At 36.5% G+C, this 12747-nt stretch overlaps 1 protein-coding gene and 1 pseudogene across 7 annotated transcripts in view; one reads left to right on the top strand and one right to left on the bottom strand.

The window, feature by feature from the left end:
• Nucleotides 1-12747, top strand: part of NR2C2 (nuclear receptor subfamily 2 group C member 2) — a 99326-nt gene that overhangs the window by 23515 nt on the left and 63064 nt on the right. The window lies entirely within an intron of this gene.
• Nucleotides 2990-4054, bottom strand: LOC122204189 (annotated as a pseudogene).

Below are 12747 nucleotides of genomic sequence, written 5' to 3'. Positions count from 1 at the left end.
ACTGGTACACATACTTTTCTTAGTATCTCCAATAAATTCTAAAACCCTGTTTTCTGTACAGTTACATCAGAGGAATTTTCAGTTTCCTTTTTTTTTTTTTTTTTTTTATGAAAACATTCCTTGTAAAGCCCTCTGACCTCTTGCTGTAGTCCTTACTGATTGCTTTTTGAACCTGCTACACAGCTGTTGTCCTTGACTTCTCTCTTATTTTGGATTGTTTCCTTTAATTCATGTTTTTTCCTTTAAAAAAAAGAGGGGGGGGGGAGAAAAAATTCTCCAATAGCTTCCTAGGGTGCATCAGAGATGAATTCTTTTTACATCTTACACGATTGACTCTTGAATAACATGGATTTGAACTGCTCAGTTCTACTTATCTGTGCATTTTTTTTCTTTTTTTTTTTTTTTTTTTTTTTAGTAAACACAGTACTGTAAATGTATTTTCTCTTCCTTGTGATTTTTTTTTACTTTAAAAATTTTTATTTTATTTTATTTTATTTTATTTTATTTTATTTTATTTTAAGATTTTAAGTAATCTCTACACCCAGTGTGGGGATCAAACTCATAACCCTGAGATTAAAAGTAACATGCTCTTTGAACTGAGCCAGCCGGGTGCCCCCTGCCTTATGATTTTGTTGTTGTTGTTGCACATATAGCATACAAAGTATGTACTAATCAACTGTTTATGTTATCAGGGTGGTTTTGGGTCAGCTGTAGGCTTTTAGTAGTTAAGTTTCAGGGAAGTCAAAATTATACGTGGATTTCCAACTGTGTGGGGAGTTGACACCCCTAACTCCTACATTGTTCAAGGGCCAACTGTATATCTAAACATGTCTTTATTTACCCCCACATGCTTGATGGATAGTTTGACTAGGAATAGAAATCAGAGTTTTTAGAAAATAATTTTACCTCAGATTTTGAGGCATCCCTTTATTGTCTTCCAGCTTTCAGGGTTGGTTTTAAGAAGGCTATATGTATTTTTGATCCTTACTGGTGACCTTCTATTTCCCCCTCCTTTTCTCTCTCACTATTTCTTTCTTTTTCATTCTCTCTTGATTTTACACTCCCCTCCACCCCTGTTAAGATTTTTTTCATCCCTGTCATTCTGAAATTTCACATTACCTCTTAATGTACTTATTCTTTCATATGTTTATACTGGTACTCAGAAAGTCCTTTCAGTCTAGGAAATTATTTTATACCAGTTCTCTTTCGTTCTTTGTTGTTTTTTTTTGTAAATGTTTATTTATTTTTGAGAGAGAGAGTGAGAGAGAGAATGAGCAGGGGAGGGGCTGAGAGAGAGGGAGGCACAGAATCCGAAGCAGGCTCCAGGCTCTGAGCTGTCAGCATAGAGCCCAACACGGGGCTTGAACTCATGAACTATGAGATCATGACCTGAGCTGAATGAAGTCAGATGCTTAACCAACTGAGCCACCCAGGCGCCCCGTCCTTTGTTATTTTTCTAGTCTCTTTCCAGAACTAATTAATTGGAATTTGGATCTCTTAAACTAACCTTTTCATTTACTCATCTTTTCTCCTATTTCCAACTCTGTCTACTTTGTCTGTTTTCAGGGATATTTCCTGATTTAGATCTGTCTTCACAGGGGCACCTGGGTGGCTCAGTCGGTTAAGTGTCCACCTTCAGCTCAGGTCATGATCTCACAGTTTGTGGGTTTGAGTCCCACGTCGGGGTCTATGCTGACAGCTCAGAGCCTGGAGCCTGCTTCGGATTCTGTGTCTCCCTCTCTCTCTGCTGTTCCCCCACTCATGCTCAGTCTCTCCGAAATGGATAAATGTTAAAAAAAATTTTTTAGATCTGTCTTCAGCCCTTACCCGTTGCTTGAGCATATCATTTAATCTTGCTATGCCAGTTTTTCCACTTGTCAGATGGGGTTAATGTTTATACTTGAGAGGATTACTGGGAGACTTAAATGTGTTAATGCATATAAAGCATGGCCCAGAGCAAGTAGTACAGTTGTGGCAAATAGTAAATACCCCGGCTCCTGCTGCTGTTGTATTGTTTCTTCAACTCTTTTTTTCATTTTTGCTGTCTTATTTTTAATTTTAGGAACTTCTCCCCTCTTTTATAGCAACTTGTTCTTTCATAATTGAAATTATGGTGTTTGTTTTGAGGATCAGTACTCAGACATTTCAATTTGTACACAGTTCTTAAGATCTGAATCTTGGTACTGAATATCTGAAGAGCCAGGTAGTTGTGATTATTTTCTAAGCTTAAAATTTGAAGGTAAATTTTCCTTAAAAGAATATCAATTGCCAGTATCTTCAAATGTTGATGTTATTACATCATAAGACCCACTCCATACATTTTCAGTCTTTCACAGCACCGTAATAAAGTTACTAGGAAAACTGGACCAGCACTACTCAAAGATGTTTCATAGTGCAACCAGTTCTGACAGGAAGAGAGCCTAGATCAAGGAGTATTCTACAGAAAACAATTCTACTAAAAACATCATGGGAAGAGAGTTAAAATGGCCAAGGCATAGTAGGGGCAGCTAGGTGGCTTAGTCGGTTAAACGTCCAACTCCAGCTCAGGTCATGATCTCACAGTCTGAGTTCGAGTCCCGGGTTGGGACTCTGTGCTGACAGCTCAGAGCCTGGATCCTGCTTCAGATTCTGTTTTCCCTCTCTCTGCCTCTCCCCCATTTGCACTCTGTCTCTCTCTCTCTCAAAAATAAACAAACATTAAAAAAAAAATTTTTTTTTAATGATCAAGGCATAGTAAATGTACAAGTGTGACTCCAAATTGCCATCTAATGTGCTTTGTATAAAGGATATAAAAACTACCATCTGTGGAATGTTAAGCAGACACTTAAAATAATCAAAGCATTGTACATTTATAAATCTCACTGTTTTCTGGTTGTACCAAGAAATCAAGCAAATGATTTTACCTTAAAAAAGTCATTTATGCTTTAAAAATGGGATGAAGTGGGGGATTCCTTTCCTAACGACATTTCCAGAGCTATTAAAAACACTTACATTTACAAAATAGTTGATAAAAATATTCCTCTGGATTGTATAAGAAGGGAGACAGGGACCCCTGATAGGACTGGTTATCTGATATTAATCAGACTTGGCCTCTTTCTCTCCTGCTTCATCAGAGGCCAGACTTTCTTCATTCTTAGTTTCTCTGTTTAGTAGAAAACTGTCTTTAGTTTCTTGGTTAACCATTTTCCCTTTTTCTCACCCTTGCCCTTTGTGCACTTTGTTGTGTGAAGATTTATGCATTCCTGCCCTTTCAGCTTCATTTCCACTGCAGGTTTAGCTGACAGTCTCCTGGATCTCCTGGGCTCCCCTGACTCCAGCCCTTCAGCAGAGCTGGCCTTCCTTTGGGATTGGTGCCAGGGCCTGGGTGAGCCAGACGGAGCCTTTGCAATGCTGTGACGCCAGAGCGGCAGTGGGAGAACTGGATGGAACTGTATGGCAACTTTATATTGTCTCATGGATGCAGTAGCTTGTCCTATTTCTGTGAGGGCGTTAATTGCAGGGTTTTTTGTTTGGTTTTGGTTTTGGTTTTGTTTTTGGAGGGTTTTTTGCTCTTTTTATTTTCCTTTGCTTCTTACATTTGCTGTTTTATTCAAGTTCCTTTTTCTTTTAGTTCCTTTCATATGGAAGCTTTCTTCAAATGGTTAGTGAACCTTATTTTTGGTTCACATTTAAGAATGAATCACTTACAACTAAAAGCAAAAACAAAAGTGTGTATGAGTAAGGCTTGTCAACTAGTTTGGTTTGACTTTACTTTGGAGTGATTAGATAGACACCCACACATTTTGTTTGGAGGGGACCCCAGATGTCACTATCGGTAGGTTTCTTTTCTGAAGCCATTCACTTTTCTTGTCAAGAATTCTTCAGTTTTCTGTCTGAGGGGTATATGCCTTGTTGCCAATACTTTTGTTTTTGTTGTTTTAAAGCTATCGCACAAGAAAAGGGAGTTGGAAGTTTACCTTTCAATACTTTCACTTATTAATCTACCTCTTTGAAAATGGAAGACAGGACTCCTTCCTTTGCCGTGAAGATATTTTTCTTTTCTTTTTTTTTTTTTAAATTTTTTTTAAATTTTTAATGTTTTTATTTATCTTTGAGACAGAGAGAGATAGAGCATGAGCAGGGGAGGGGCAGAGATAGAGGGAGACACAGAATCTGAAGCTTGCTCCAGGCTCCGAGCTGTCAGTGCAGAGCCCAACGCGGTGTTTGAACTCATGGAGTGTGAGATCACGACCTGAGCTGAAGTCGGACTCCCAACCAACTGAGCCACCCAGGTGCCCCGTGAAGATATTTTTGATGTCTCTGGGGCTGAGACCTCTTTGTTTCAACTTATCCACAAACTACACTTCTTTTTTTTTTTTTTTTTTTTTTTGTAGTGAGTGAGGAGGTGGTTTGTTATGGTGGTGAGTTCCTGGCTGCACCACAGATAGTCAACTAGTCCCCTGGTTTTCAGCCTGTTTCTCAGCCCAGCTTTTTGTGGGACCTAGGCTTCTAGTACTGAGCCTTTCCAGGGTTCTGGGGTGGGAATTAGTTTGTTTCTAGCCCTTTTGTAGGCCCTGAAATTCAGCTTTGTTCATTCTGTGTTGGTTTCTTTCCTTTCCTTTCCTTTTTTCTTTTTTTTAAAGCTGGGCAAGGTTATAAAGATTTAATTGTATCCATATTTAAGTAGTCGTTACATGGTGAAGAGTGTAAAGATACACCCTATCACATAAACTGAGAGGAAAAGAAGTTTTTTAAGGTTCTAGCAAATCAGTAGTTTAACATTAGGGATACATAGGAAATCTAGTGTTATGGTGAAGACTAATTTAGGCAGCTGTTTTGTTCCATGAAGGGATGTAGAACCACCCAGAGCAATTTTTTAAGAATCCATAAATAGAGACTTCCTTCTGGCTATTCTAGTTTTTAAATATTGGTTTAAAAACTATAGCACCCCAATCACCCAAAAGTCTTAGAGCTCAGACAGACCACCAGTTTATAGCCTCTGCCGTGCAGCGTTCTTCTAACACCAGTGGAATTCCAAAAGTGATCAAACTAGGATTAAAACATTCAGCAACTACCTTTTTCCTGCCCCAATACAAAGCCCTAGGAACTAAGTCATTACCTTTTAAGTAGCTAGTAGCATTTCACTGTCCATAATATAAATTTGTTTCACTGATACAGTTACTAATCAGAACCATCTTTTAGTCCATTTCTACTAAAGTTCCAGAATGAACTTGGAATATTTCTATATTCTGTTTTACGTGCTGTTGCATTTCATCCCAAATATTCCATATTCAGTCTAAACAAGACTGGTATTGGGCAATAGCAAATCTATTGAGGCAGATATTTTAGTTTTAGATCACAGGTCTGGAAGGGAAAGAAAAGCTCTTGGACTTCACTCCGTATTGGTTTTCCTCATGATTACTTATCACTCATGAAGAAAAACAATTTTACTGCTTCCAAGTGAAGAAGACTAAAAATATACTTCTTCCTCTTTTTCATGTGGGACAACAAAGTCAAGTTTGCATTTTTTTAAATAAACATAAATTACTAACAAGGTTCTGAGGTGGGAATTAGTTTCTAGCCCTTCTGTTGGCCTTGAAATTAATCAAATTTTCGAAATCAAATTAATCAAAAATTAAAATCTCAAAGTTTAAAACCAAGAAACAGGAGTGCTTGGGTGGCTCCGTCAGTTAAGTATCAGACTCTTGATTTTGGCTCAGGTCATGATCTCACGCGGTTCATGAATTTGAGCCATGCATTGGGCTCTGTGCTGACAGTGGGCAGCCTACTTGAGATTCTCTCTCTCTTTCTCTCTCTGCCCCTCCCCTGCTCGTGCACTCTTTCTCTTTCAGAAATAAATAAACATTTAAAAAAGTTAAAAAAATAAAACCAGGAAAGAAGCTAAATCCACACACCTATTTCAACCAAACAAACTAATACTGGAATATTTCCCAAATAAAAAAGTAAGCACAATTATTACATCCCATGTTTCAGAAAAGAGGCATTAAGGATCCATATCCTAGGTTTATTTACAAATAGAACGAGTAATTTGAATTCAGGAGTTCGATCTGTTTTTCAAAGAGATTGCACCTCTTAATTAAAATGCTGCTTTTCACATCTATGTAATGGATTAATTAAAGCATATCTATTTCTTAAGCAGTTGGTATCTTACTATTAAAAAAAAAAAAAAAAAGGTGCAGGGTCACCTGGGTGGTTCAGTCAGTTAAACGTTTGATTCTCGGTTTCAGCTCAGGTCATGATCTCATGTTTTCCTGAATTCGAGCCCCATGTCAGGCTCTGTGCTGATGGTGCAGAGTCTGCTTGGGATTCTCTCTCTCTCCCCCTCTGTTTCTGCCCTTCTCCTGTTCACACTGTCTCTGTCTCTTTCAAAATAAATAAACTTAAAAAAAATTTTTTTTAAAGGTGCAGCAGTGGGGCACCTGGGTGGCTCAGTCAGTTAAGCATCTGACTTAGGCTCAGGTCATGATCTCACAGCTCATAAGTTCGAGCCCTGTGTCAGGCTCTATGCTGACAGCTCAGAACTTGGAGTCTGCTTCCGATTCTGTGTCCCTCTCTCACTCTGCCCCTCCCTGGCTCATGCTCTGTCTCTCTCTGTCTCTCTCTCTCTCTCTCAAGAATAAATAAACGTTAAAAAAAAAAAAATAAAAAGGTGTAGCAAATCCAGATCCAAAGTACAAAATCATCATAGTTAGCAACTGCCACTGGTTTTCCACCGAAAATAGCAAGTTCTTTTCCTGAGTCCCCCTCATAGTGGTTCCTATGGACCACAGAGGTCATGAACCTCTGAATGCTCTGTCTCTACATAGCGCTGTTGGAAGTTCTGTGAAAGGCACAGAAAGACAGAAGAAATGGCAGCACCACACCAAGTTCTCCACTCACTGAGTTGGTTTCCATTCCTTCTTCTGTTTTCTGTCTTCCTGAAGTTTGTTAGTATTTGTGATCCACTGCCCTCTTCTTGACTATCCTTTTTGTCCTTGTGGGTCTGTACATTTTTTTATCCTTTATTCATACTTAGATTTGGTAAAGGAATAGAGATGATAAATGCATGTGGAATGTATTTGCTGTATTTAATTGGAAGTCAAGAAAAGTACTTGGAATTGAAATTCTTCATAGGCGCTCCAAAAATACTCGTTCATTTATCCATTCAACAAGTAGTTAAGGGGTGCTTACAGTGTGCTGTGTACTAGGCATTGTTCTGATTTTCAAGATGAACATTCTGCTCACGTGAAGTTTCTATTCTGTTGGGAAGGAAACAAACATCTAAACAAGTAAAATGTCAAGAGAGTGATAAGTGCTATAAAGAAAAGGGAAGAGATAGAAAGTGACAATATCTAAGCACATTCAGGGAAGACTCTTAGAAGGTTAGAAGGTGACATTTAAATGGAGACCTGAATGAAGTAAGAGTGATCCTGGTGAGTATCTGGGTGTGGGGTATATTCCAGGCAGGGAAGAGGGGGAGCATGCTTTGTACAAGTGACACTCAAACTTGCTTAAGTGAAAAAAGATTTGTTGGAAGGATATTCACAGAACTGAATCTCAGGATGTACGATCAGGCTGTATGGAACCAGGAAGCTGTCCAGTAACATCTCTTTCAAACTCCTTCTGGGGACACATGATCACTCCTCTTTGTTTTGTTCTGAGAGTCAAATTTATATCCTCTCTCCAAGGACTAGCTTTTTCTGCTTCTGTGTTCTCCAACAATTTGGGCTTATATGTGGCATCAAATCAAGCTGTTACCCTATATGATCTTATAACTTTACTTCATATCACTCTCTTCTATAAACATGGCAGATCTTTCCATTTACTTGTTTTCTTTATTTTTTTCATAAAGATATAACATTTTTTTATTTGCTTCCTAATACATACTTTATGTTCTGTGATGCTGTTTACAAGTATATTAAACTTTTTATTTTCCAACTTTGCTGGTATATAGAAATGCAAGTTTATAATTTTTTTAATTGAGCAGCCTTTCTCTTCTAATAATTTCGCTATATGTTCATTTGGATTTTTTTTTTTCTTTCTAATCCTTATGTTTTTGTCTTGCCTTACAATCCTAGCTAGATCTCCAGTACAATGTTGAATAGAAGGAACAGGTGGCATTGCCTTGTTCCTCATCTTGAAAGGAATGCTTTCAACAATAATTAGATATGATGTTTGTATGAACATTTTCTCTTTATCAGTCCAGGACATTCTCTTCTGTTCCCAGTTGGAGGAAAAGTTGTTATATACTCAGCAAATGTTGGATTTTATCACCTTTTTTTTTCCCCCTCTGGCACCTTAATTATCATATGATTTCTCTCTTGACTGGCTACTGTAGTGAATTAGATTGATTTGTAATTTTAAGCCCATCTTGATTCTGGGGTTAATCTCAAACATGATTTACACACACACACACACACACACACACACACACACACACACACATTTTGGATTCAGTTTGCTAACACTGTTTAGGAATTGTCTATCATGTTCATGAGTAGGATTGACTTTTAATTTTTCTTATGTTTTGGGGGGCACCTGGGTGGCTCATTTGGTTAAGTGTCCGACTTTGGCTCAGGTCATGATCTTGCGGTTCGCGGGTTCGAGCCCCACATCAGGTGCTGTGCTGATAGTTCAGAGCCTGGAGCCTGCTTTGGATTCTGTGTCTCCCTCTCTCTGCCCCTCCCCTGCTCACACTCTCTGAACAATAAATAAATGTTAAAAATTTTTTTTTATGTTTCGGTATCAAGGTTAGCATAGCCTCATAAAGAGAATTGGGAGTAAGTCCCTTCCTTTTCTACTTTTTGTAATAATTTATGTAAAATTGGAAATTTTTTGGTTCTTGAATGCTTACAGAATGCACCAGTAAAACTACTAGGGCATGGAAAGATTTTTAACTATTGTTTCAGGTTCTTTAATGGCTAAAGGACTATTCAAATTTTTTATTTGTACTTCACTCAGTTTTAATAAGTTACACCTTTTTCTAAGAATTTGTTTTGTCAAATTTTCAAGTTTATTGGCATTCTGTTCAGAATATATTTGTTTTATATTTTAACATTTGAGGCAACTCTAGTTACAGCCCTCTTTTATTCCTAGTATTATTTGTGTATCTCTTATTTTCCCTTTGATTGGTTTCACCAGAGAGCTATTTTATCTCTGATTAGTTTCTGTTTTTATTATTTTCTTCTGCTTTTTGGCCCTTATTTTGGTATTCTTTTTGTAAGTTCTTAGGATGGATCTTAGCTTATTGATTTCTTAGCCTTTCTTCTTTTCTAATACAACAATTCAGCTATCTATTATCTTCTAGGTAGAGCTCTAGCCATATCACTTCCACGCAGCCAATGGTTATCTTCCTATCATTTAGATTGATTTGCAGTTTGTAGAATTTTCTATGAAAGAAATCATACAGTATATATACCCTTTCTTATCTGGCTTCTTTCATTCAGCATCATTATTTTCAGACTCATCCATGTTTTATATGTATCGGTACTTCGTTCATTTTTTATAAAAGTGTATCCATTGTATTGCAAATTTTCTTTAGCCTGAATGGATAAATACTTTTATCCTAAATGGATAGACATTTAAGCTGTTTCCCCCTTTTTTTTTTTTTTTTTTTTTTTTTTTTGCCTATTACAACTAAACATGTTACGAACATTTTTTTAAATGTTTATTTTTGAAAGCGAGAGAGACAGAGCTCAAGCAGGGGAGGGGCAGAGAGAGAGGGAGACAGAATCTGAAGTAGGTTCCAGGCTCCACACAGCCAGCACAGAACCTGATGTGGGGCTTGAACTCACAAACAACGAGATCATGACCTGAGCTGAAGTCAGACGCTTAACCGACCAAGCTACCCAGGTGCCCCTGTTATGAACATTTCTGTACAAGTGTTCATGAGAACATAGGCTTTCATTTCTCTTGTGTAAAAACTGCCCACTTGATTTCCAAAGTAGTTGTACCATTTTGTATTCCTTCCAGCAGTATACAAAAGTGCTACTTGCTCTACAACCCTGCCAATACTTGGTGTGGTCAGTCTGTTTAATGTCAGGCATTCTCGTAGATGTGTACTGGTTCCTCATGGTAGTTTTAGTTTCCATTTCTCTAATGACTAATGTTGAGTATCCTTCATGTGTTTATTTGCCATGCATATATCATCTTTCATCTGTTGAAATCTTATGCCCATTTTTTTAAATTGTTTGCTTTCTTATTCAATTTTGAGAGTTCTTTGTGTATTCTGGATTACATGTCCTTAACAGGTTTCCAAATACTTTCTCCTAGTCTGTGGTTTATCTTTCATTCTCTTAACCATGTCTTTTGAAGAACACAAATTTTTTACTTTGATGAAGTCTAATTTATCAGTTTTTTTTTTATGAATCATACTTTGGATGTCCTACTAAAGATCTTTACCTAACAGAAGATCACAAAGATTTTCCCCCTTGTTTTCTCTAGCAGTTTTATAGTTCTAAGTTTTACATTGATAATTATCTTTTTTGTAACTTTTTAAACTTAATATAATCAGAAAATCTGGTCTGTATAATAACAGTTCTTGAAATTTGTTTTACTTTGGTGTGTTACCTTCCAGGGTTTTTTCCTAAGTATTTATATTCATGTATATGTCACTATAGAAGTACATTTGATCCTTAAAGAACATGGGGGCTCGGATGGTATGCCAAACCCCGCATAGTTGAATATCCATGTATAATTTTTGACTCCCCCAAAACTTAACTTCTGATAGCCTCCTATTGACTGGAAGCCTTATCAATAACATAAAATGATTAACACATGTTTTGTATGTTATATGTATTATAGTCTTACAACAAAGTAAACTAGAGAAAGAATGCTATTAAGAAAGTCATAAGGAAGGGAAAATACATACACAGTATCACACTGCATTTATTGTAAAAAATCTTCATGTAAGGGTACTCATGCACTTCAAACCCATGTTTTTCAAGGGTTAAGTGTTTATAGATTTTTAAATTTAGCATAAATGGAACCACACTAGATAAGATGTTCTATAAGTTGCCTTTTTTACTTTGTCTCAAATATAATGATTGATTTTCAAAATAGTAGCATTTTATATTCCTACCAGTAGTGTACAAGAGTTCCAGTTACTCAAATCTATATAATTCTTTTTACTATCATGTAGTATTACATAAATTAGAGCTCTATTTATGTAGCCACTCCACTATAGAAGCACATTTTTGAGTTGTTTCCAGATTTTCCCAAACATAAATAGTGCTACAACGAACATCTTTGTATATGATGCCTTGTTGGGCTCACATGTTGGGTGTATTTCTCTAGACCAGAAGTAGAATCACTGATTCAAAAGCTATCTGGGCAGAATGTTACCTTCCAAGTTTTTGTGGGGTTTTGGTTTTTTTGTGGTTTTTTTTTTTTTTGACAGTTAACAATCATATAGCTTTATATACAAGAAGTAGCTGGGCCACTGATAAACTCTGTTGTTAATTCAGCAAGCATTCATTGAGTACATACCATGTGACCCTTCCTTCAAGGAGTTGTCTGTTCCTTCAGACCCAGCACCCCCTTTTTATTGCAGTGTTTCTTTTTTTTTTTTTTTTTTTTTTTTTTTATTGCAGTGTTTCTTAATGACTCTTTTACTATACCAAAGTGATACTCATAGTAAATATATCCATTAATACAGAAATAATTTCCAAAAATCAGTATAGTACAATAACTAAATTCAAGAGAAATAAAAAGAAGCAAGTTATTAAAAAGTAGTATGTATTTCATGTAAATACTTGGGCATAGCTATCATAGAAGATGTAATGGAAAATTCAGATAGTTGCACAGACGTAAGCTATGAGTTAAGGGTAGTAAAGTGAAGCTGTTTTGTAAATGAAATATACACAGTGGACTTAGAATAAAACTAGTGTTATAAGTAAGACAACTTACTGGTAGTATGGAGAGGGAAAAAGAGTTGATAAGTGGAATTGTCAAAAAGGAGAAAATGATGAAGCATGATGCCCTTGTAGATATGACATACCTTACGTAGAAGGATTGTGCCAAAATAATTTCCTATGATAAGTATGTCTTGGGGAAAATAGTAACGTTCTATCATAGAAAACATCTCCTTTCTTGAAATCTCACTGCATTTGAGGTATATGTATACCTTTAGTGCCTCATACTTTTAAAAAGATTTTGGAGACTGTAGCCTTTTATTGGTCACAGAAAATGGAGGATTAGAAATGAAACCATCTTGTCTATAAACAAACAAATGAACATTTGCATAGGAGATAACATCTTATTCAGGGTGATAGGTTTAGCATTGTGCATTGGATTTCGTCAGGGAAATTTTAGTAGGAATGCTCTGTATTTATATAATGCTTTGTACTTCATTGCCTCATTTTAATCCTCCCATTATTCTGTGAAGTAAGAGGTATCCACCTCAGTTTTACAAATGTGTAAGCAGAGGCTTAGAACAATTAAGGGACTTGTCCAAAGCCACCCAGACAGGAGCTGGTGTTCTAAGTGTAATGAGTTTCCCTGTAACTAGCTGCCTACCAGGATGATTCAGTTTAGATTTGTAGTTGCAGAAATATAGCATGGTTTTAAAATATCTTCAGTAGCAGTTCTTCAAAGGACATGGAGACCGAGAATTCTTTTTCACAGTAGAATCTCATCTTACAAAAAAATATATATATTTTCCTGAATGCGTAGAAAAGTTTTTCTTTTTAAAATGAAGAAAAGTATGAAGAACACTCATTATATCAGACTTGGGGTAGAAAATAAGATCATTCATAATACCAAATTCTA

Source organism: Panthera leo, chromosome A2, assembly GCF_018350215.1.
Source record: "Panthera leo isolate Ple1 chromosome A2, P.leo_Ple1_pat1.1, whole genome shotgun sequence".
In the NCBI taxonomy this organism is placed as follows: Eukaryota; Metazoa; Chordata; class Mammalia; order Carnivora; family Felidae; genus Panthera; species Panthera leo.
The sequence above is the reverse complement of the archived record's forward strand: the minus strand, read 5'-3'. Positions and strand labels throughout refer to the sequence as shown.